This window comes from Panonychus citri, unplaced genomic scaffold (genome assembly GCF_014898815.1).
Source record: "Panonychus citri isolate SS breed McGregor unplaced genomic scaffold, ASM1489881v1 Contig00022, whole genome shotgun sequence".
Lineage (NCBI taxonomy): Eukaryota > Metazoa > Arthropoda > Arachnida > Trombidiformes > Tetranychidae > Panonychus > Panonychus citri.
In genome coordinates, this window is record NW_026515427.1 from 5,179 (window position 1) to 29,732 (window position 24,554).

At 29.3% G+C, this 24,554-nt stretch overlaps 1 pseudogene; it reads right to left on the bottom strand.

The window, feature by feature from the left end:
- Nucleotides 1-704: 704 nt before the first annotated feature.
- On the bottom strand, nucleotides 705-23,702 carry LOC128394682 (hemicentin-1-like; annotated as a pseudogene).
- Between the last annotated feature and the right edge of the window lie 852 nt (nucleotides 23,703-24,554).

Here is a 24,554-nt window from a genome sequence, read left to right on the forward strand (position 1 = left end):
ATGGTTTCAATTGGTCAACAATTATCAGCATTGCAACTTTTTATTGGGAGTGGTTGATGGTCAAGGCTTCAGATGGAGATGGTCAATGTTATCATTAGAGAGTAACTTGTGGTTTCCATCATGAAGATTGAATCATTGTCGATAATCATGATTGGATTGGAATAAAGGAGAAAAAAAATAATATTTCTCTTCTCATCTCGAGGAAAAAGTTCTGACATTCGAAGGATCAAACTAACACTTTCGATATCGTTGTAATTAATCAACAATCTTGTGATTACAAGTTGAGATTTTCCAAGTCAATAAATCTATTTGTCTACTTATCCTAATTGCAAAAGCGAATCTTCAATTGGATTAATAATTGATACGAGTTCATGCAATGATTAGAAATGATTATTCTCATGAGTCTGATTACCTTGATATTTTTGTTCTAAATGAATATTGAATTTTTTTCTTCGAATTTCGAGTTTTTTGTTTTGCATTTTCTCCTGTAAAAACTTTAGATCTTTTTTTCTCCTCTTCGTTTATCCTCTTAAGATTATTTTCTCTGGTGATTACCCAGAGGAGAATCTGAATGATTACTGGATATTTGTTATTGGAAGAAGTTAATTGTTTGCATAATTTTCTTTTCTCTTATTAGTTTTTTTGCGAGAAAAACAAACGTGGAAAAAATATTTCGAATACAACAAAAATAAGATAACACTTACAGAGCACTTTAAGGTAAAAGGTATCACTGGTTCCAATTCCTTCAGAGTTTGTTGCTGAGCACGAATAATATCCTCGATTTTGCCGTTTGACTTTCTGAAGGACAAGCGATTGATTCGAGATTATTATTCCAGATGAAGGTTGGGACATTAAAGGTGATCCATTGAATATCCAAGTGACCTCTGTAAGCCACGGGTTCGAATCGATGATACACTCAAAATACACATCACTTCCTTCACGAATTGAGTCACGATCAATTTTAGCACCAAGAACAATATTCACAATTGGAACATCTATAAGCGATTTAATCACAATTAGAACAAAAATGAAAGAAGACAATTAGAAAATGAAAGCATTACCTCTGTAAGGGCATTAATGGTCAGTTTCATCAAGCACTTTGATTGTCAAGCCAATGGAAAACTTTACAATCAAAAAATAAGCGGAAAAGGAAGTTGGTTTTTTTGTTGTTGTTCTTATCTAATCAACAATCAAACTTGTTTACAATTTGATTAGCTGATAAATAGCATAAAATCATTTGTACAATTTGTATCATTTGTGTATCTTATCAATCAATCAAACTGATGATGGTCATCATCATCATCATCATCGTCATTTAAATGGTAACCGTTACTGTTAATACAACAATGATGATGAAAGTGATGATAAATCAGCTGAAACAATCGCAATCATCATGGAGAAAGTTCATTTATCATTTTCTATTCTTTCATAATCATTTCCCTTGTTTCTTGTATCAAGTTCATGTTCAATTGATTTTTCTCTTTTTCTTCCTGGTTCCATTTACTCATCTCCATCATCATCATCATCATCATCGTCGTCATCCTCTCTCTTTGATTAATCTTCAACCCCAAAGAAAAATAGATAATTATCATTATTAGTAATTGATTGTTTGTCTTAACAATTGCCATTGACATTTGATCATAAGTCAACTAATCCAAGTAAAAATCTTTCAAAGCTAAAAGATTATCGGTCATGATCATTACAAGATAATGATGATTTAAAGGGAAAGAAATGGACAGTGAGAGAGAGAGAGAGAAATCTAATCCACTAGAAGATTATTATTACGCAAAGAGAATAAGAATTACAATTTCTTCATTCGAATAAAATTAAAACTTTTCTTCTCTAACAATCAAAGGGATTCAATTATTATTGTAGACAAAACCGGACAACTGATTATGCTAATATCTGAGTACTTGTGTCCAGCCCGTTGGGAGTGATCAACACATGAGATTATACTGATCTCTGTGATGAACATTACAAGCAGCCCAGTAAATGGTCAGTATCTTTGGTCAAAAAAAAAAATGTTAAGATGAACATGAAAATCTAAATGGTCAAATGGTTTCACCTCTTTAGGGAAATGTTACTCGTTTTCTGTGATATTTATGGTCATTGGTTTCGCAATAAAGATAATGACCTTACTTTTTTCTGCTGTTTATCTAATTTAATGATTGTTAATCAAGTGATAAGATGATTAGCAATCAGATTTAACTACTATTTAAGTAAATTGTTAAAATAACAATGAAAATGATTAACATTAAATTACCATAAATTATTAGCTTATTATTGACCACTGGCTAGTTTGTTATCATGAAAGGCTCAATGAGTTAACATATATCTCATTATAACAACCAGTTTATTTGTTTTTTGATAAATTGAAAATGTAAGTTAATCAATTCTATTGGAAATCAATTATTGACACTTGATTATCTTAACAAGATTAAATTGTTGTTATTATTGAACATTAACATTATCGGTTGACCTTAATTGTAGCCTCTTAACAAGTAATAACATTATCAGTATTTGAGATAATTGATGAAAAAAAAGGATGAGGGAAGATGATCAAGTCTTTTAGGCTTCTATGGGTGGGACAATGGTGATGATGATGATGATGTTGTGTCAATGATTATCATCATCATCATCATCATCATCATTGATTTACTTTTGAAGATGAGGATGCAAAGAATCAAACGTTGATAAGATGTAAATGGGGAAAAAAAGAAGGAAGTGAAAAGAGAAAACAAAAAATTTAATTCCATTGGAAAAAAAGAAATCAAATGAAAAGAGATTGTGATATAACAATAGATCCTGAGAAAAGAATAAAATTTTTTCTTCACCTTCATTCTTTCATCTTCTCCATCATCGTTATCATCATCATCATCATCTTTTCATTGATTAACATGATGAGATTAGAAGATAAAAAGAGAATAGAATTTACTTACAATGAATGTTAAGTCTGACTGATTCTTCTAAGCTGCTATTCTTCATCAATGGATTTTCTGCTTGACAGATAAGTTCTTTACCATTGTCAGTTGAAGTTCCGGTAAATGAGAGAACGCTCATTGTCTCATTACCATCTTTAGAAATTGTATCACGAGATTTGTTCAATCGACGACCATCAAGCCACCAAAATAATCGAGCTGGTGGCCTGGAACCGGAAACTCTACAAATTAGTTCACTTCGTTTACCAGTTGATATAATTTTACTTGAAGGAAATTCAATTGATATTGTTGATGGTTTCACTTTTTATTCCCCATGAATATTATTGTTTTTGAGAAGAGGAAAAAAAAAGAAAGATAAAAATTAACACTTGTAGAGAAACAAAAAAGTTCATATTCAAAAGAAAAGTAAATGTTCAAAACTCGAGATAAAAACAATTATGAAAAGCTCAGTTCGAAATCTAATTTAATGTTATGCTTTTGATTGAATTTCTTTTGCCTTAGTAAATTAAATCAATGAAAATAAAATACTCGCAATTGAGACTACAAGAAGGAGGAGAAATGGGTTGAGGCGGAAATAGGATGTAATTCAGTCTTCCTGAATTTCTCGGTGAAAATCTCTCCCCACTTTGCATACGATAATTTAAGGTGGTGATATTTTTCCCTTGAATTAATCTATCAATTGATTTACATTATGTTTCCATTAACTTAGTAACAAATGAACCTTTCAACTGAATTTAAAATTTCAATAATTAACCGTTACAACTGATTTCAAACAAGTTAAAACAATGAAACCTTAATCAATGTAATCATCTAAAAGTAAATTAATGATAAGTAGCCAAAGATCAATTTACCAATTGAACTTGAGTCCATTAACAACTCTATGTTATCTTAATTTATGTGTATTGATAATATGATTAAGCTAATCAAATCTTTAGCAAGACAATCATTTAATTGTAACTTAACTGACCAATGATTTGATTTAATCCAATTCCAACACTAGTAACGATTTTTTGCTTCAATTTGAATGATTTTTTTTTCTGTGATTCCACAAGGTAACTTATGGTTCGATAGTCTTTACTGATACAACCAATAGAGCAAAAATTGATACAAAATAATCAGATAATAATATTTGAATGATAATAAATGTTATCATGAGTGTTGATGAAAGTCAGATATTTTTGAAGTATGTTAAGTTTATGGTCAATGTTTTGGGTTGACCAGATTCATCCAAGCTTGACCAGACTAACCTTCATTAAGGAATAACCTTTTTTCCTTGTCCATATCAGAAGGATCATCAAAAACAACGAGCAAACATCCACACACCTCTCTTATTTTCAGCCTTCGTATCACCTCCTCTTCCTCTTCCTCTCATTCTCATTGTACATTGGAGGATAATAATGAGCATGATTCCCTCCGGTTCTCATCAGGGATCTAACAGGAGTCATTTGATTAATGCCTTTCATCTACAACATCATTTTCATCAATTCCATCATCATCTTCATCAGTTTTTCTTCCATTATTTTTCCTTGTTACAATTTAAATCTTTGTATATATTTTTCCGTCACGTTCAGAACTGTAAACGCTTCCAAATGCAATATCATTATCATCTCCTCTCCATTCTCACAGTATCACTCACTCCTTTGCATTTATCTCATCCTATTATCTCTCACTCCCTATAACTTGGATTGATGATAAAAAGTCTAAATCAAAGAAATTTTCATCTTTTGCTCAGCATCTTCTTTCCTCATCTTCATCACCATTTTCCAAATACCCCCCAAGTATACACAGCTATTAATACCCTTTCGACTATCGGTTATCTATCATTATCCACCTACAATCTATCTCTATTAAAAATCATCTCTCTCTCTCTCTCTCGACCATCAACCCTCCCATAGACTCACCATGAACCCATATATTTATCATGATTATTTCAGTTCTTAAATACCTTGTGTCGCTTAATAAATTTAATCATTACTATCTTTCAACTATCAATATGCCACGAAGCGAGATAATATTATTATCTTCATCATAAATTATCCAATCAATAATAACCCTATGGTATTATTATCATTTGATCCCCACCACCGATCACAATCCTACTTTGATTTCTGTTGTCTCTCTCTCCAAGTTAAAGACAGAAATAAAAATTATATGAATTATTGTCTCTCAGTGAGTATCAATATTAACGGAAGTAAATACCCTGTTATATATATAAAACTCCCACAGATGATGATGATAATAGATGATAATGATGATGGAGGAAGAGAATATATATAATATTAGAATAAAAATCATTCCTTATATTGAGATGATAATCATCATCACAATACAGAAGTAGAAAAAGAAAGAAATAAGTTAATGATAAATTTCTCTGTCTATTTCTGTCTTTCTGCAAAGTGAAATGTGTTTATCTCTGTAAAAAAATTGTTGACTGGACAGAGAAATGACCAGCAACTTCTGATGATGACCCTTAGCTGAATGTCCACCGATTTCTGGATATATATTTTTATCCCCAATGATATAATGATAATGACGATAATATTTCATACAAGAAAAAGTTAGAATCCAATGGATATAATAAAAGTAGATTGAGTTTGCAAAGTCTCTGGATACTATTATCATTACGTTGATTATTATTATTACTTCAACTGATTGTGTACAATATTTTGTTAGTTTAAATAAAGTCTACTCTCAGTTATTAACCTGGTCAGTTTTAGCTTCTTATAAATGACCTTTAAGATTTTGTCTCAAAAAAAAAGACTAAAGTATTAGTATCAATAGTTAATCAGTAACAATTAAGTAATAACTTGTAATTCTAATCAATAAGTTTAGAGACAATTAAATGGTTTGATGATTTACTATCATTATGATTGTTGTGCAATAAAAAAAATTAAATTGTTGCAACTTAATCATTTTCGGTAAATTGTTCAACTATTAAGAAACTTTCACATTGATTACAATTCGTGTAACAATTACTATTAACCCTCCGAATCTATTGTATTCGTATGAGTTTTCATGAGATATTTTTTCAAATTTTATCCTTCATTTACTTTGAGAGTTTTTTTTCTTCTTCTTTCTCGTCGAAAATGACAAAACTTTTTCATTTAGAACTTTTTTTTGACTCTTTTTCTTCCTCAAAAACACCCAAAGTTCAATTGTTCAAATCAAATGGTGTGTAAATTATTCTCGTAGCGATAATTGTGATAATTGTAACGAATTGAAAAATTTATTTCTCTTCTCACAAAGCTATTAGAAGAAGCGAGAGAAAAAAAGTTCACAACTAAATGTTGAAATTCTGTAAAATTCTGTTTACCATCTAGTCCATGATATCATTATACTGTTATCATGTTCATTTGGTCAGAACGAAATTATCATCAGTTAACCAGGTTTAAGGTAAGAAAATGAGAGAGTGTTAAGTGGGACAAAGGTGAGAAGGTGGGTCATTACACTTTGGCTTTTAGGTTAATCAATGTTTAAGCTTAAGGATATCATGGAGTGAATGGTTTACACTTATATATATCATGATGAGAATTCTGAAAATGAGAAGAATGAGTAAAAAAAAAGTTCTGAGCTATTTCTTGGCTTCCCTCAATATTAAAAGGTCACCATTAGTTTTGCTTTATAAAGCAAATTGTTTTGAAATGAATACTTTCACTTGACAGAGACGATTAATATTAATCATTAGCTGAATACTTGAAACTATCATGAATGAAGATATTCATTGAGGAAGAAGACAAAGTTATTCAAATACATTTTCTCCCCTACATTTATATAATGAATGGTTATTAATGTTACACCAATGGTAATTTCAATGAATGAGTATCATTATTATCATGAAAATCTCAAGAAAATTCTTAGGGTGTTCATGAAGATGATTTAGTTAAAAATAGTTCAACATTAACCATTGAGAGTAGTAAATATCATTAAGATAGTAAAACAAGATAGACTTTACTGTTTTGTGACCTGTCAAAAGGTTCGAGGGTTAGTTTTTTTTTTCATTTCTAATTCTGTTCGAGATGGAAAGTAGTAAATACAATTTCCATGACAATGATTTTCCATCTTTTATCTCATGAAATGATCACCCTAATAGTTAAACCTCTCCCCAGATGATTGATTAAAATTTGAACCACTGGGAGTGAAAATTTCCAACTCCCTGATATGAATCAAAACTGGAATCTATGAGTTTCCATATCATCGTAAAAATAATTGATTGTAACTATCATCATATAAACAATTTACTATCCAATACACATGAATGAATAAAGTTAATTGTTAAACATTTTGTTTATCTCCATGTTTGTTGTTTTTATAAGTAATTTAACTTACAGTTAAGGTTAATTGTGATTGATGTTTGTAATGGATCAGTTAATGGGCTGTTAACCGCTTTACATGTTATCTTTGAAAGTAGTAAGGGTCGACTTAGATTGGTAAGGCTTAGGTCACTTCAGGTCACTTCATTTGATATAATTTCATAAGAGGCTATTAAAGGTTTATCATCTTTCCACCATGTTAATGTTGGCCTGGGTTGACCTAAAGTTTTGTTTAGTTGATTTGGTAACCATGATGATGATAAAATTATGAAGGCGAGAAAAAAAAACACCAAAATTACAAAGATTAATAAGGTTACATGTTAAAGTTAAGAAGTTAATTATTATTCAAAGGTGATAACAAAGTCATTGATTATCATTTGCTATTGAAAATATTAATATGTATCATCAGGATTGTCATCATGCTAATCAGTCTGATTGAAAATTAAAATGCTAACCTGAAAATTCAACAAGATGAATATACATTTATCATGACAGGTTATCAAAAAAGAAGCAATTTCCTTACAATCAATGTGAACAATCAGTTGATTACTACGTGAGTATCGATGGTGATTGTTACCTTTATGATTATTTTGATAGATGAATCTATTTTTTCATTTAACTTTATCTTCCTCTCTCCGTCTCTGAATAAATCAACGATAATCCTAATCTATCATTATGGATATCATGATGTTCATGATGATATTGAAATCATAAACCTCATCAATAATTAGATCATTAGTGATAGATGACATTATTATGTCATGATAATTATTGTAATGGGAAATATATTAATTTCTCTGAATTTCCAAATCATTAAATTTATTCACATGTACATCATCATTACCATCATCATGAGAATGATGATAAATACTTGGAAGAAACAAACTTTCAACACTTTTACAGTAATTTAAATTCTGAGTGTTTGGAAATTTATTTTATTTTATTTTTCTAGTTCTTCATGATGTTAGATAAAATTTCAAATAGGAAATTATGTTATATCTGATTGTCAGAATTGTCAAAATATCATCAACTACTTTCAACTTTTGATGATGATAATTATGATATTATACCTTCATCATCATGGTAACCACTTTTTTCCCTCAATTGTTACACCCTATTTGAATTTGAATGGGATTGAGATAATGTGATAATGTCATGAATTAATGTTATCATAGTTATGATTTTTTCAACATTGATTGTTAAATTTTGCAAAAGGGGAAAATATTATGATTACTTTTAATGTGATTTTACTATTAACAAATGTATCATTGTCTTTGAGCACGAGGGTGGAGTGGGTGAGCATTGATCAATGGGTGGGGATAATTATCATGATATAATGAAAGATAATTGTAATTCAAGATGATCATCAGGGATTGAGTTTATGTCGCCATGATTAATGGCTTGAGAATTGGAATAGTGATTTTTAATTTACTCAAGAGGTAAGAACTTTTTCCCTGTGAGCTTTTATTCAGAAAACTTGCTTTCTAGTGATAGACTTGCTCAAAACTATCGCAAGGTTAAATCAGTTTGGAGATGAGAATATTTGTTCATTGAAATGCTAATCATGTATTTAGTTGATAATGATCATGTAATTTGTTGATATTCTGACTTTAAGTTGATCTTTTACATGTAAGAAGTTAGTAAACTAATTAAGATCCAAACTGATTATAAAAGCTTTTATGATTGTCTCCACTGACTCAGAACTCCATGTTGAGTATTAATCTCTTAGTTAAATATGGTTTTGAAATCCATGTTTGAAAGTTCAGTATATTGGATCTGTTAAGATTAAATTATAAAATTATTTCATCTTCAGTAAGTTTGTGTATTTATTATTTCATCGACAACAATAACAGCATTATCATACCAATGAAATTGATCTCAGTCTATTAATACCAACAGTTTTTATTATCATCACCACGATTATGAAATGGGAGTTATTAAATTCAAGGAAACTCATTGAACAGATGATTTGATCCCCTTCTATTTTCAATTACACTTTATCATCACTTTCATTTCTGCTCTGATAGTTTGTTACTCAATTTAGACTCGATCGCAGTTTTTGATCATGTGAGTATCATGATTATGATGATAAAAAACGAGAAAAAGTTCGAGACAGATTCTTCCGATTTTATGAAAATTATTAAAGTTTCTCTCTCATTTCTTCTTTCCAATTCTCATATGATTCAATCAAAACTTTTTTTCCCTCGAATATTAATAAAAGTTCTAAGATTATGTCTTACTTTCTCTCTCTCTCTCTCTCTCTCTCAACAATAATTCACTATTTACATAACTTCTAAATCCGTTATATTTATTATTAAATACTCCCATCTATTTGGTCACAAATTATTTCATGATCAATTTCGTGATAAACTGAATTTATTCATTCTCCATTTTCCAACCAGCGAGATTAATATTTTTCATCTAATAGATGCACTCAATATCTGATCAATGTGCAATTATTGAGAATTTGTAAATAATTAGAAATATATCATTATGAAAAAACAACAGACTTCAAACGTTAAGATGATGTAACGTAGAAACAAATTAGAATAATTAGTTATCTAATTATTCAGAAATTATCTCAATATTTATCATGGTATAGCAAAAGATTTGTGCAACAGATGAACCAAAATTATTATGATCTTCATACTATGAAGTTCATAGGATAAAATACAACAAACACAATCTATTGTTATGATAATCACCATGAATAATATTCATGGTAACGGAATTTTTTCAAACGTTCATCAGTTACGAATCCATCATATAGCTAGTACTGTCATGGGAAAAGAAAAAAAATTACGTAAAACAATATCCAATCTGATTGAGTAGATTAGCAAACCCTAAGAACACTGAGATGAGAAAACATTATCCCAAAAAAATGTCTTCGGCCCCACATTGTAGCAGTACTTTTATAATCTTCATGAGTTGCACTTAACGAGCTACGTCACAATAACAATTATATTTAGCATTAATACTAATATGCTTTTTGTGTGGTAGTTAAGAAATAACATTTCTAACTTAATATAATAGCATTTAGTAGCAATAACATAACATTACGAATGATAAATTAATACCAAATTTGAATAAATTGAGTAAACGTTACTAAAAGATCTAAGAGATTCCAGATTGAAAAACATCACGCTCAAGGCTGTTTTTTTTCAAAACATTGAACATCAGAAAAAACAAAAACATCAGTTAACGATATTTGGACTGTTCATGAATGTAACTATCGACTATTAAAATACAATTGTTGAATCAAGTGCAAAGATAACGAAATGATTTTCTGAATAAATTCTTGGTGAATTGCAATCCAAATTGAGAGCCAATTGAAAGAGATGAATGAAACTCGACTTGGGAAATGAATCAATATAAAATTTGCTAAATTGTTTATTTCATGTTCCTTGAGTTGAATCAGCTTCAGGTGAGTACATGCTATCAAATCTTTTATATCAAATTAGCTAATCATGTATCAAATTTAAATAAAATTTTCAGGTCATGATAAACAGAGATTTCTGGTAAATTTTAATATCCAAGCATAAGTTACAAATAACGCAACTATTTATGGTCAATGTTTCGATTATCAGTAATTCAATTACTATAATAAATCCGGTCAATTTCATATTAGCATGTGAATAATAACAATGTTATCCAATTTCAAATATCAATTTAATTCACTTTTATTGCCTTAGTTCAGAATACAGATGCCTTTGAATTATGGACAAAATTAAGTTTAAATCCGTATTTCTAACTAGGACGTATCTCGATGATGTATCTCGATTGTGATTATTATCGTTTGTTTTTATCAAAAATTGTTGATTCATTTGTATCATGAACAATCAACAAAACCATTAGCATTAACAGAAGAGCTACATTAGAGGCGTGCGCTTACCTACTAATACTAATAACAGATCATGAAGATAAATATAAAAATCATCTATCGATGGTACAAAAGTTATCCACTTGTTCATGTTCATTTTTTGTTGTTCTTTGATCCAACTTCTCTTGCCCATCCTCATCATTATCTTCATTCTCATCTCATCCTCTTGAGATGATGAAAACTTAATCAATTTGATTGGTTCATCATCTCATTTCACTTTTATCATCTTCTTAATCAATCGTGACTCGTTACCATTCCTGTAATTTTTCAATTCATCTCCTTGGTTACTAATAACAAGTGACAAGAATTGACTCATTTTCATTATTATCTTCATCATGGTCATCATGATTGTCCACCTTAAATAAGATAAATTCATGAAGCTCTTGAATCTATCCACAAAGGAGATACTTGTCACTTTTATCTCATAAGTTTGATTAGCATTAAGATTAAATCTCATTCGATAATCTAGAATATATATTACTCCGAATTAGAGTTTTTCTACTCCTTTAACGATTTCGCTTCAATAATTGACCAATAGTTTTCGATAAAGTGTTCATTTAGTTATTTTTTCTCATTCAAAGGAATCACAACTTCTCATTTAATTTTGAAAGTTCATGATTGATTCTAAAAACTTTTTCTCGATTCATTATTTCAGAATTGACTTGATTTCTTATCATAAGGAAACAATGACAATTTTCCGCTCACCATGAGTAACCAAGCAATCACTGCCAGGACTTTTTAAGAGCAATGTTCTGAATTTTTTTACTCTTCAAATAAAAAATCTCAAGCTACCGAATCAGACCATTAGCACCATGATAGTTATGATAAGCTAACTATTCGTGAAGTTTATTTATCTGTCGTATGATGATAATCTGTCGTAAATTCCAAAACAAGACTTCTTTGTACTATTAATACTTTACAATGAAGCTTATACATACAGAGTAACTCGATGAGGAAATGTGTTAGAAGGTGTTAATACGAGATAATGATAATGATGATGTTCGAGATTTGAATATAATAAATTTTAACCTTTGAACAAAATTTTCCAGAAAATGAATAAAGAAAACGTTCTCGAAACTTATAAATGTTATCTAATGATTCACGGTTCTTTGGTAAAGAGATACAAAATTGATATACTCATGATGGTTGAAAAGTTAATCATGATTAATTTCATGAGCTCCTCTTAAGGCTTTTAACCAATTTAATCAAATCATTAAACAAGAAAACAATTAACTTTAATAGTAAAGATTGATTTTTGTTATTATAAACATATTTAGTTAAAGATTTTCTAAATGTTATTATAAAGAAAATTGAAATTCCTCTTAAAAGTAAATATAAAGTTCAGGTAACTGAATTTTTCCTGATTAAATCCTTATGGATACAAGAGTAATGAATTAAATTATGATTAAATTCATTGATCCTTTACCATGAGCAACAAGATGATCAGCTGAATGGTCTGATATCATAGGTAATCAGCTAATCAAGCTAAGCCATAATCTACCTCTCTCATGTAATAATAATAATATCATCTTCCAGAGGATATTATTTTCCATCATGATTCAGTTGATTTATTGATTGTGAATCTACTGCTTATGTTTACTGTTTCATTAATGAAAAAAAAACCTCATCATATGTAATTAAGGTTTTTTTGGGTGCTAAATATATACCATGTATACCAAATGGATTTAACTCTGAAAATGCCAATGTCACTTAGCTTCATGATAAAATGATTCTCTGATCATCATTATCTTCATCATCACCATGATTCTAGATGAAATAACAGGATATATCATGTAACCCAATAATAATAATGATAACTTTTAATGATACTTTTTTTTGCTTCTTTCACATTTGATTTCTGAGCTATTTCCTCCTTTTCAGTAATCCTATTCAGGTTGAGTTAATAATCTGGTTATCGATGATGATGATGATGATTAACATGATGATTATTTTGATGATATTAATGATTATCTTGATGATGATGAAAGTCACCACAGATTAAATTGTTTCTGTTGCTCATTTAATATAATAACAGATAAAGTTTCAATTCTATCTCATTTCTGATTGTTTTTTTTCTGTGTGTCTACAATTTCAAAACACTAATCAACTTGATGATGGTTATAATCATAATGCAACTCATTCAATCTGATAATTAATCGGATGGAATGAAATAGGAAACGGAAATTGAGATACCTGTGAGTATTTCCAACTGCCACATTAGTTTTTCAACTATCAGGTGAGAATCATGATATTGAAAAGATGATAGATTGTCTCCTCATGGAAAACATGATTGAAAATTTGGATGAAAATTGAAAGTGTTAGATTAATAATGATAATCCGAATCAATAGTTCTCATCATGAATATTGTTTGTTTCCCCTGAAAACTTTTCGTTTCTGCAGAAAACTAAACTTTATCTAATATCTCTCATGAAATGTAATAGGATGAATTTTCCGATTCTATTTTTGTTTGTGTTCTTCATTCGTTTGTCATGAAATTTATTACAATAAAAAAAACTTTCTTTTTCTTTCTTTTTCAATTATGATGTTTGATGTCTTTTCCATTTTCATGATATTCAGGTTAAAGAGGAATCATGGAAGAAGAATGATAAAAAAAAGTTTCAAAATTCATTGGCATAGAAATTGGAAAAATCTATTGGGATAAAATGAGTTAGGGTTGTTCCTAGTTTTGTAACTGATGGACTTCCGGTCTCATGTTATTTTCCGGGGATATTATTATCATAATCATGGTACATGATGTAAAAGGATGGAAAGTGAATGAGGGATTTAGTGACAAGTTTACATGATGAATGCTGTTTATTCATAGATCATGAAGAAAAAGAAGATAAAGATATTTGAAGAAAAAAAATTCCAATAAAGTTTCAGGATAACTCTGAATTCCGTTTCAGAAGCTCTTCTCCTTCTTCTCCTTCTTTTTGACATAACCACCCACTTTCTCTGTGCCTTCTTCATTTTCTTACGACCTTAATATTCATGTTCTTCAGTTTTGTTCCTCAGTTTCCCTTAGCATCTTTTTTTCTGCTTATACACACAAAATCCAATGTATCTCCCTGTGGGGAAGTTTTCACATGAACAATCCTTGTTCTGACATGAAATCATGATAAGAATTATCAAACAGTATTCAAAGATAAAGACAACGAAAAGACAGAGTTCATGGTGGTTTATATTCAATGTGATCTGAATATATTGAGACGTTCATCCGTTAGGGTGGAAAATACGGAAAAAGGAGTAAAAGATGAAGATACATGATGATGAACATGAAGGTGATAAGAAAAAAGCTTCTCATAATTCAGATAAGATGAACAAATAACATGAGAAGTAAAAAATCAGATTCTTCTTATATTTCCACTTCAATATGTTAGAATTTAGAATAAATTTCTTCAGAGTTTTCTTCATGAAAGTGAAAAAAACTCAACATAATATTGTTACAATATCTACTTTTAGTGTTGAACAAAGTTCATGTTGACGAAATGAAATGAGAGGAAAAAACTATGAGATAAAATCAACAATATCTTCGGTAAACATTGTTAAGAATGTAAACAATAACTGACCATTGGTTGTGCATGGAAACGAAAATCTCGCTCCAAATTTGCACAAAATTTCAATCAAAATCCAATCTAATTGCTGATTAGTTTCATGATGTTACAGGGGGATGAAGAAAATAATATCTTCTTAATGAGTAAATACTAATATACATGAAATGCTAATCATCAGATGATTTTATTAGTCTGGTAAACAATGAGCTTTATATTAATAACGGAATTGCTATGATAAAGATGATTATAAAGATAGAAAATCTAATATTTATTCAGTAATCATCGTCATCAGGGTTCCCATGTATTCAATCATGATGATAATGTTGATAATATGATAACATTGTAATAGTAATATGAGCAACAAATTTAGAGTCAATATTAATCAAGAATGGTGATTATTCAGTTTCAATGGGGAGGGGAGATGAATATTAGTTTTGTTATTATGACTTTTAGGATTACAGGACACTGTCCAGTAGCTAGAAATGATCAATCAAATAAAATGTCCAATGATAATTAGCTACATTCCAACAATAATCAACTCCATCATATTGTGTGTATGGATACATGATAATAATGGTTACATGATATTATATGAAAACAATCATCAATTGTTACCTTTGTAGCATAAGTGATTAATATATCATTCATAGGAGGGTATTTGAATACTTTCTATTGGATATCATGACTGAATTTTAATCTTTGCAATAATCATGAAGGGAAAGAGAGAGAAAGAGATGTTGGTGGGTGAACAAAATTATCTTATTCAGTATTTAACTCTTAATACGTTTCTTATAACGAATTGGATTAAATCAAAGATTCTAATCGATAATAATATGTGAATACTTTTTTTCGAGTTAAGGTTGATAACGATTGAGGAAATGAGAAGTAAATGGATAAACCGGAAGGAAATGAAAGGAATGAGATGATTGGAACATAAATGAGACCCGAAAGAGAATGAGATTTCCCCCTGAGTATAAGTCTAATTCAGTGTTGACGGTAAAATGTTGTGTATCAATGACACTTTCAGGTAATCAGATAAGATGAATCAACATGAAAACTAAGAGAAACTTTTTCACTTCAATCAACTTTGGAGTAACAATCGACTCGAACCATAATATTAATTAATAATTAGGGTAACTAAGATTTTCATTTGAAATCATTGATTATCATCAATTTCGTTGTTCGAAAACTAAATGCAAATGGTAAACAATAAAATATGAACCATGTGATGAACGACTAAATAAGGAACTTAAATCAATTAAGTCGATTATGGTTCAAAGTTATCAGGAATCAAAGTCATGACCGAGCTTTGATGCTGTTCAGTAGATAGAATTATTAGTAATTATGATTACAATTTGATCCATATGAATTTTTCGTCTCTGGGAGACTAATTGGAGATATTATTCTTAGTCAATTCTTATCTTGAACTGGGTCAATCTATTATTTTTTTCTTGTGGTGAATTCTCCATGAAAAAAGATCCAGCATCATGTTTGCACAACAACAACATGAACAACAAGATCTTTGAACTCTAATCAAAATAATGAAAAAAATAAAGACACCGAAAAAGAAAGCTGGAAAAAAGCTCAGAGATAACATGGGAAAATGATAGATCTATTAAATGAAGCTCAATCTCTGTGTACCATGTTGATATCAGATACAAGATGAACACTGAGTAACATGAACTTTTATTTATGCTTTATTATTGCCTAGGCGAAAGTTTCTTGTTCTTGGATTTTTTCCTCCCTCTTTCATGATGATTGCTTGGACAATGATATTAACTTTGATGGACAGAGAAAAAAAAGAAAGAGAGAAATAGTAAGATGATCAGAATTTAGGAGGAAGAAAAAATATCCGAGACTCAGAAGGCTTGAGAAAGAGTATCACAGAAGACTGAAAATAGCCCTAACTAAACAATTGGAATGAAAGTCTAATGGTCGTTGAGTTATTCATTTAGATTCTTTGGATTCTGTTTATACTTCATTTTTTGTCCTTCTCATGTCAGATTCAAGGGATTGTTTTCAGAAATTCATATTCAAAAAGGCTTGTGCCAAGTATTAAAATAATAGTTTTCGTAAGAAATAAAAAGTTATTCACTTTTTGTCTAATTAACTAACATCAATGTTATACTTAATTATTTACTGTGGACCTGAGTTCTAGACAGGATGGATACTCTGGACTATATTTCTAAAGTCCATTTTCTCAAAGAACTGCTTGCAGCGTTCGTCGGGATTCAAATTTTGTGCCGTAAAGATTTACGAGTAAATTAGACTGAGAGTTTATTAATAATTGATCAAAGTGAGATTGAAAACTCTGATAAATTGATTTCTCAATTCAAAAATTTTTTAGCCATCACTCTCTGTAATATATTAACTTTCCCCCGTTATCTTATCTACTCACGTGACTATAGTTAAATCACCTTCAATGTTAACCCTTAATCAAGATATAAATAGCCATACAATTGTCATTCTAGTAAGTTAGTCATTAATCGTAAATTTTTTAATTACTCTCTCTCTCTCTCTCTCTCTCTCTCTCTCTCTCTCTCTCTCTCTCTCTTTCTCTCTTTCTCTCTTTCTCTCATGGAGAGATATTAAATTGAGCAATAATAGAAGACAAAATGATATAAACATGTTTCAGTTTCATATTCATAAATTCAATCTCAACAGATAATAGTTTCCACCCTAAGTCATAATCCAAGTATCATGAAAACTAACGTGTAAATGTCACCCTTGATAGGAGTTTTCGGTAAGCCAAAAACTGACAATTTATGAGTAATTTTCTGTATTGAAACAAGAAAAAAATTGACAGATACTTAAGCTCATGATCTGGAGATAAGGTGGCAAAAAAACATGAGCATGTAGATTAAGTTGATGAGAGATTCTTACACCATGATGAAGATCTTTTGTAAAATTTTTTCGAATTCATTTTTTTCCTTCTCCTTTTCTTTAATTTGTTTTTCTTCAAATTCAATTTCTTTTCTTGTAGTTCATTGATGTTTGAAACTTGAGGCGAATCTCATTGAGTTATCATCTTCAAAGAGATGATAATGATGAAGATGATAATATTATGCATAAAAAGAGAATAAGAAATGAAAAGAAGATGAAGAAGAAGATTTTTTTTCTCTTCCAAAAAAAAATAACAAAATTCTAACTGAATGAAGATACAATGTGAAAGATGATGAGGATGCTAAAGGAGTGAGATAAAGTTATTACTACAATAGGAAAAGAAAAAACTTGGAGAGGGAAAAAGAACGAGATGGAGAAGAGACAAAAAGATCGAATATGAAAAGCAGGATAAAAAAGGAAGAAAAGAAAGATGAAGATAAAGATGATGATGATGATAATGTAAGAAAATGAAACATCAATTGAAGTTATTGTTACATTGCTCGAGGAGTCACCAAGAGTCAATCATTAATATGATTATCATTATCTTCACTCCTCCATGACTTTTCCCACCTCCCTTGTCCTCCTGTTTCCTTCCTCTTTACTTTTTGCTTACCTTGGCATAAGTTCAGTTCAATACTCATGAGCCTCATGAAAAGGCTCAAGATGCAAATAAGAGCAGAGAAAAATTTTCAAGCAGAGTTTCCAATATTCAAAACGGTTTACTTTTCAATTGGACTTTGATATTTATATTATTTTATTTTTCCATCTTCAAAATGGAAGTTAATTCAATTGAATCAGTTGAATGATAAACAAACAGTTTCTCCCTGCTGATAAATCTCATGAATCAGATACAATAATTTTGGAAACTTAAGGTTACATGGACTGAGAATTACTCTGAATAAGTTAACTATTTATTCAACTTGACAACCACCCAACCTTCAACCTGCCACCTTAACAAATATTGTTACAAGTAAAAGGTATCCAAGAATAATGGTTATCTCATTTAACTTGAAAATATTCAATCTAATGAGATGATTTGTAATCAAATGAACATGAGCAATCATTCAATTCAGTTGAAAGAAACTGCATGATACCCTTTCATGCAACGAGATTACTGAACACAATTCATTAACTAATCCAATAGTGTTTCCAAGACACAGAAAAGTTATCGAGAAAAAAGTTCATGAGTATTAATGAAAACATTGTATTCAATTGTTATGACAATGAATCAAGTATTTTCCTTATCAAAAAGATATAAAAACGATCGGATTCAATCATTATTTTTTCAATACAATCAAATTGATGAAACTAATTATCAAAGAAAATGTCAATAAAGGTAAATAAATTAAAGTAATTTGAATTAATTGAATCAATTTATCATTTGAACAGCAAACACTTTGATTCCAACTCTTATATACTATTCCATTAACTTTTATCATGATTATCATTTCATTTGATAAGTTAACTGAATCATATTATCTTGATTCAATTATATCGTTAATCTTAACACTGCAGTTACTAGGAAAATCTGTTGAAAATGTTATCATGAAATTATATTTGATAAATCACTTTATTCATTTACAGAAATGAGTCTTGAATTATAAATTTGAGTTAATCATTAACATGATAATGATTGAATTACAATTAGCAAAATAAAAGGCAAAAAGTTCATTCAGGTTACAGATATGAAAAGTTGAGAAACGATTGCTGATATTGAATTTACTTTTGACAATCAAATGAAAGTAATCAAAGTTTATCATGAAGGTAACATGAAATTAAGTGATCAAAGATCAAGAGTAATGAAATTTTCAATCTATGATATTGCCCTGAAGTTAGAAAATAACATAATTATATTTGATTAACAGAGACTAATATTACTTAATTATGATGGTGACACTAATGGTGCCTAGAATTCAGTAAAATAATTGAATACAATGCTGTACATGAGATATTGAAACAATAGATGAAAATATTCCATTGAATTTCGTAGGTTATCAATTCATTTGATTGAATAACAAGTCAAAAGTATTTTTAGCTATTGAATCTACTGGATAATATTAATATTCCCATGACTATGAGATTAGTTAAAACTGAGTTTCATAACTTTTATCATTTTCTAGTTACTATTAGTATTGTGATAATGTAACTTAATCTTACATCATTATTTTCATTTTTCTGCAAAAAATTCCCATGTGTTGAATTATTGGTCACCACTTTGTGTTAATTTGTTCTTTGTCTACTCTTGTCCATCAATTGATGAAAGAAAAGTAACATTGAAAAGAGGAAGAATTAGCAGAGAAAAAAATAAAAAGCTGGATTGACTAAAATCCCAAGATTAACCTAATACCATGAGAGAGTGTAAACAACGTAAGAGCAGCATTTACAGTGTTTATTTGTGATTTTTTTTTTGCAGCAAGAAAAAAGGTTCACTTCAATGGTGAAAATGAAATAATATATAACAGGTAGAAACATTTTATTTCCAAAGATGATGGAAGGATAATCTCTACTCTTTTATTTCTCCTCTTACTGAGTGTATTCACAGTCCCACTTTAACTCTTCACGTAAGAGGATAAAGTTTTTTAGCTATTCGAAGTCAGGAAATTTATATCAGTTGGTATTTAGAAAATAAAAGTTATCCCTCTAGATGGACTAGATGAATGGTGGTCAATGTAAACACAGAAAAAGTGGTTTACTCTCATGTTAAGATGAAGATAATGAGACTCAGCTGATTTCTTGTATTCCAAAGCTGGATAACTTTTTTCATCTTTTCTTCCTGTTTTCACTCCCTGTAGTTCTCAGTAAACTTTGTATTCCAAAGGATTTTTAGTTTCTTTTTATCTTCCATTCAATATCTATCGATATATTTATATCTTTGACTTTTAATTTTGTTTATTTTCTATTTTCAGCATGATTCTATTCTTAATCTTTATTTTTTCCACTTCCTCTTGTTCATATCTATTCTCATCTTCTCACCTTATCCTCTGTAGATTAACCTTAGATCTCAGTTTGTCAATCGATTTTCAGATTGTTTCCTTTTATCCGAATAAAAGATAAAGAAATCAAAATGTTATCTACAATAGAAAAACTTTATAATCTGAGATTCACCTCAAGCTCACAAGTTCATCTCATGAATAAGCTGATTGATTTCATTGATTTCAAGTATTAATAAAATTGAATTCTATCTTCATGTTCTCATGAGCTTTCTTAACATGGAAACTTTGACCCCAAAGTTTTTTTCTAAATTGTTCATGACAAAGAAAAACTGAATCAAAGTTATCATCATGGAGTTAAAAATCATTCATATTACATTGATATCGATCATGTGATTATTTACATACAACATTTAATGGTTAAAGAAAAATCCTAAGCTCAGAACTTTTCTTTTCCTTTTCATTCAACATAATCAATCATGTACCCAAAACGATTTCGATACAGATCAAAGTCAGAAAATGTTGTTACTACAATTCAACCAGATCAAAATCGAACTTGTTTCCTTTTTCTTAGCATATGGAATTTCGATACAATATTAACTCGATTTCCCTAATCATCAACTTGAATTCCGGAGGCAACAGAAGAACAACTCGATATAATCTCCCAAATGCAACAGTATGAAAATAGACGAACAAAAAAACTTCAATCGAACAGAAAGAAACAAACTTTTTTTCCATTTTTTCCAAGGTTCATCATCGATACTCATAAATACATAAATTATATCGATTTTATCATTTCAAGCTGAATGAGAGCAAAATATCGTTGGCTCACTACAAATCTTTCATTTACTGGTAACTTTTTCATTCCATGATAATATCATAAAATGATCAAAAAGACACAATATTATCACCATAATAATCATTTAATAGAACCTAATATTAGCTATTTGAATGAAAGAGAAAGAATAAGAGAGAAAGAGAGAGTTATCTTAATATTTTTATTTTCAATTTTCTCACGTAATGGAAATTGAATAGTTTATTTTGTATCATTTCACTAATTCATGTGAGTCATGAAAGTTTCAATCTTAGTTCTAAATTGGTATCATTATCGTTTTCTGAGAGTTCTGCTATTTTCTTTCTCTTTCCATTTATCCTTTCGTCTTATTTCAGGAATTGTTTGATAATCAAACCTCATGGTAAATAGTTGAAGCTTTTAAATAGATTTAGAAATGTGAAATTTCATTGATATTTCAATTGTGATCAGCAAATGTTAGATTAATATTATGAGAAACTACTTTAGTTTCATAAAAACTGATGTTCATAATCATGTAAATTAGGCAGAGGTGAAGTGTTGATTACTAGGTGATCAACGAGTACTCATGAATATTGATCAGATAGATAATCCGGTAGAAATGGAGATTAGTTTATTTCTCTCAATCTATTTCTAATTGATTCTCATTCTGCAAGTCATTTCATGTACTCCTTTTTATAATAGTGTCTCATTAGCATGTCTTTTATTACAGTTATGGTTATTTCTTTGAGAACATTATTTTTATCCTTAATCACTTAATCTCCTTAATACCTTGAATCTCTACCAAATATATATATTTACACATCTCTACATATGATAATCTATCAATACATGATTCTTACATTTAGATTTCCATGAGGAAACGAAGTATTTAAATGAACAATACTTTTTTAACCAAATCCAACCCAAAAAAATACTTTGATTAAGTTAATTATTAATACTAGGGTATTCAAAGACTTTGATACCTAATTGATAAAATGGTTATAATTCAATTGTATTCGTTGTAATTATTAATATAATTAACTCTTTGATTAACCTCATCCAATCTGTACTCTAATTAGTAGTTGTCAGCTTTGATGTCGACTGAAGATTCAATTAGTTTAATGAAAGTTGATCATAAGAAAATTTAATCAAATCAATTTTTAGAACTTTTTCTCATTGAAATTAACTCGAACTCGTAAATATTATATTAAATTTTGTGAAATTTTGTTCACACTTTCGATGATGAAATATTTCTTATCCCTTCAAGTTGTGATTCGGAATTCGAAGTGACAGATTTTTATTGAAACTTTCGAAATAAGAAAAGTTTAATGAATCGAAATGAACTTTTCGAACTGATTCAATCTTATGAATTTTCTTTTCATTCTTGTTTCCATCATCCTCACTGAAATTTATTATCATGTCTGTTTTCAATTTGATAGTATAAGGGCAGAAATCGAACTCAAAATTGATTCGATTTAAATATATCCATTCTCAGCTCTCATATTGGAAACTTTTCTTATTCTTTTCTATTCAATTCGACCCAAAAGTTTCAAGTGAATATTTCTACCTGATTTTAGTTTCAAATTATCATATGTTAATACAGTGAAAGAACGATGAAGATAAAAGGACCAAAGATGATAAATATGTTGAAATAAGAAGAGAAAAAGGTATCAGAGAATAAAAACATTCGAATGTTATTTTTTTCTCGTTTTTTTCAATGCATTTCAAACAAGTTTCATGATAAAAATTCAATTCACCTTCTAAGTTCATTCATTGAATTGGACAAATATAAAGTGGTTACATTGGTTTTCTTTTTGTATTCTACTTGACCAAATATAAAAGTATTAAATTGTATATTCACCCCATTTGTACCTGGTCAGTAGTCAGCTCAAACTCTAAGGAGGATGAATTTTAACCATGAAAATGAAGTAAAGTAAAAACTGATTAAAAATTCAAACGATCATTAGAATAACTGGATTAAGATTAGACAGTTTACTGAATGAGTCCAAGATTAACTTGGTTTATTTTGATAGTGTTAAGATGATGTTCAATGACTCAATTATCATCATAATTTATAATTTAAAAATCAAGTTTGTACCAACCTCCATAAACCTCACAGCTTAAAGATAAATCTGAGGTTTCATTGAAAGGTCCAACTAGACCTTCAAGTTTTTCCATTGTTTCGGTATTAACGATGAAAATTGATTCGGGTGGCACTTTTAATCCAGTTATAAAGTTGATGGTTAGTTTTGATTACTAATATTTATTGGAAAATTAATTGAACTTACCGATAACTGTTAAGGTTGATGTGAAAGTTTTGTGTTGGATATTTTCATAATCGACTCTACATCGATATTCACGGAGTCTTTTCACTAACTTTATCTAATCGTAGAGTCGGTGGACTTTTGGACATTTCAAAATAAGATCGACTCTTATAAAGACTCGATGGAATATAGATTGAACCATAATGAACTTTTATTCCAGTGTCAACTGTATAAACAGAATTCAGTCTCTCCTTTGTACCATAAAATAATTGCCACTTCTTTAATATTCCCGTTGGTTATCGTTATGTTACATGGTAAAGAGACTGATCGACCAGCGATACCTTCGACTTCTGTGTGACCTAAACATTGAGAAAGAGAGAAAGTAATTATTATTATTAATAGATTGGATCATCAATGGTGATAATTAACAAAATTGCAAATACCTGAATAATCAATTTCTAAGCTTTGTGAATTTACAACCAAATTTTTACTACAATTAAGTGTCAGTACAAATAACATTAATTGTAGACATGTCACCGATGATGATGATTTAAATATCCAAGTTGTTTGAATAGCAACTGAATCACAATTAAAACATTAATTTCCTTCTCATTTTGTTTAAACAATTAAATTAAACTCAATTATTTTGATAGAGACTAAGATGATGATATCTTGATAAAAACACAAACAATTAATAATCAAATGAATATGTTATGATGATGATTATATTTCCTCAATTTGAATTAATCAACAGTTTTGATGAATAAAATTAACCAGCAATAATAATATTATCCTACATAAGTGTTCAATCAAACACAATCAATATAAAAGAAGAGATTGAGGTAAGTTCGATTGGCAGAATTTGATTATGTTTATTAACAATGTTTAAAATGAAATCTATCAACTGTTGATTTTGTCTAATTGTGTCACCTAATTACTTGTTTTTAATTCATTTCAATAAACACTGAAAGTTTCACATTTTCATCAATTTAAATTAACTC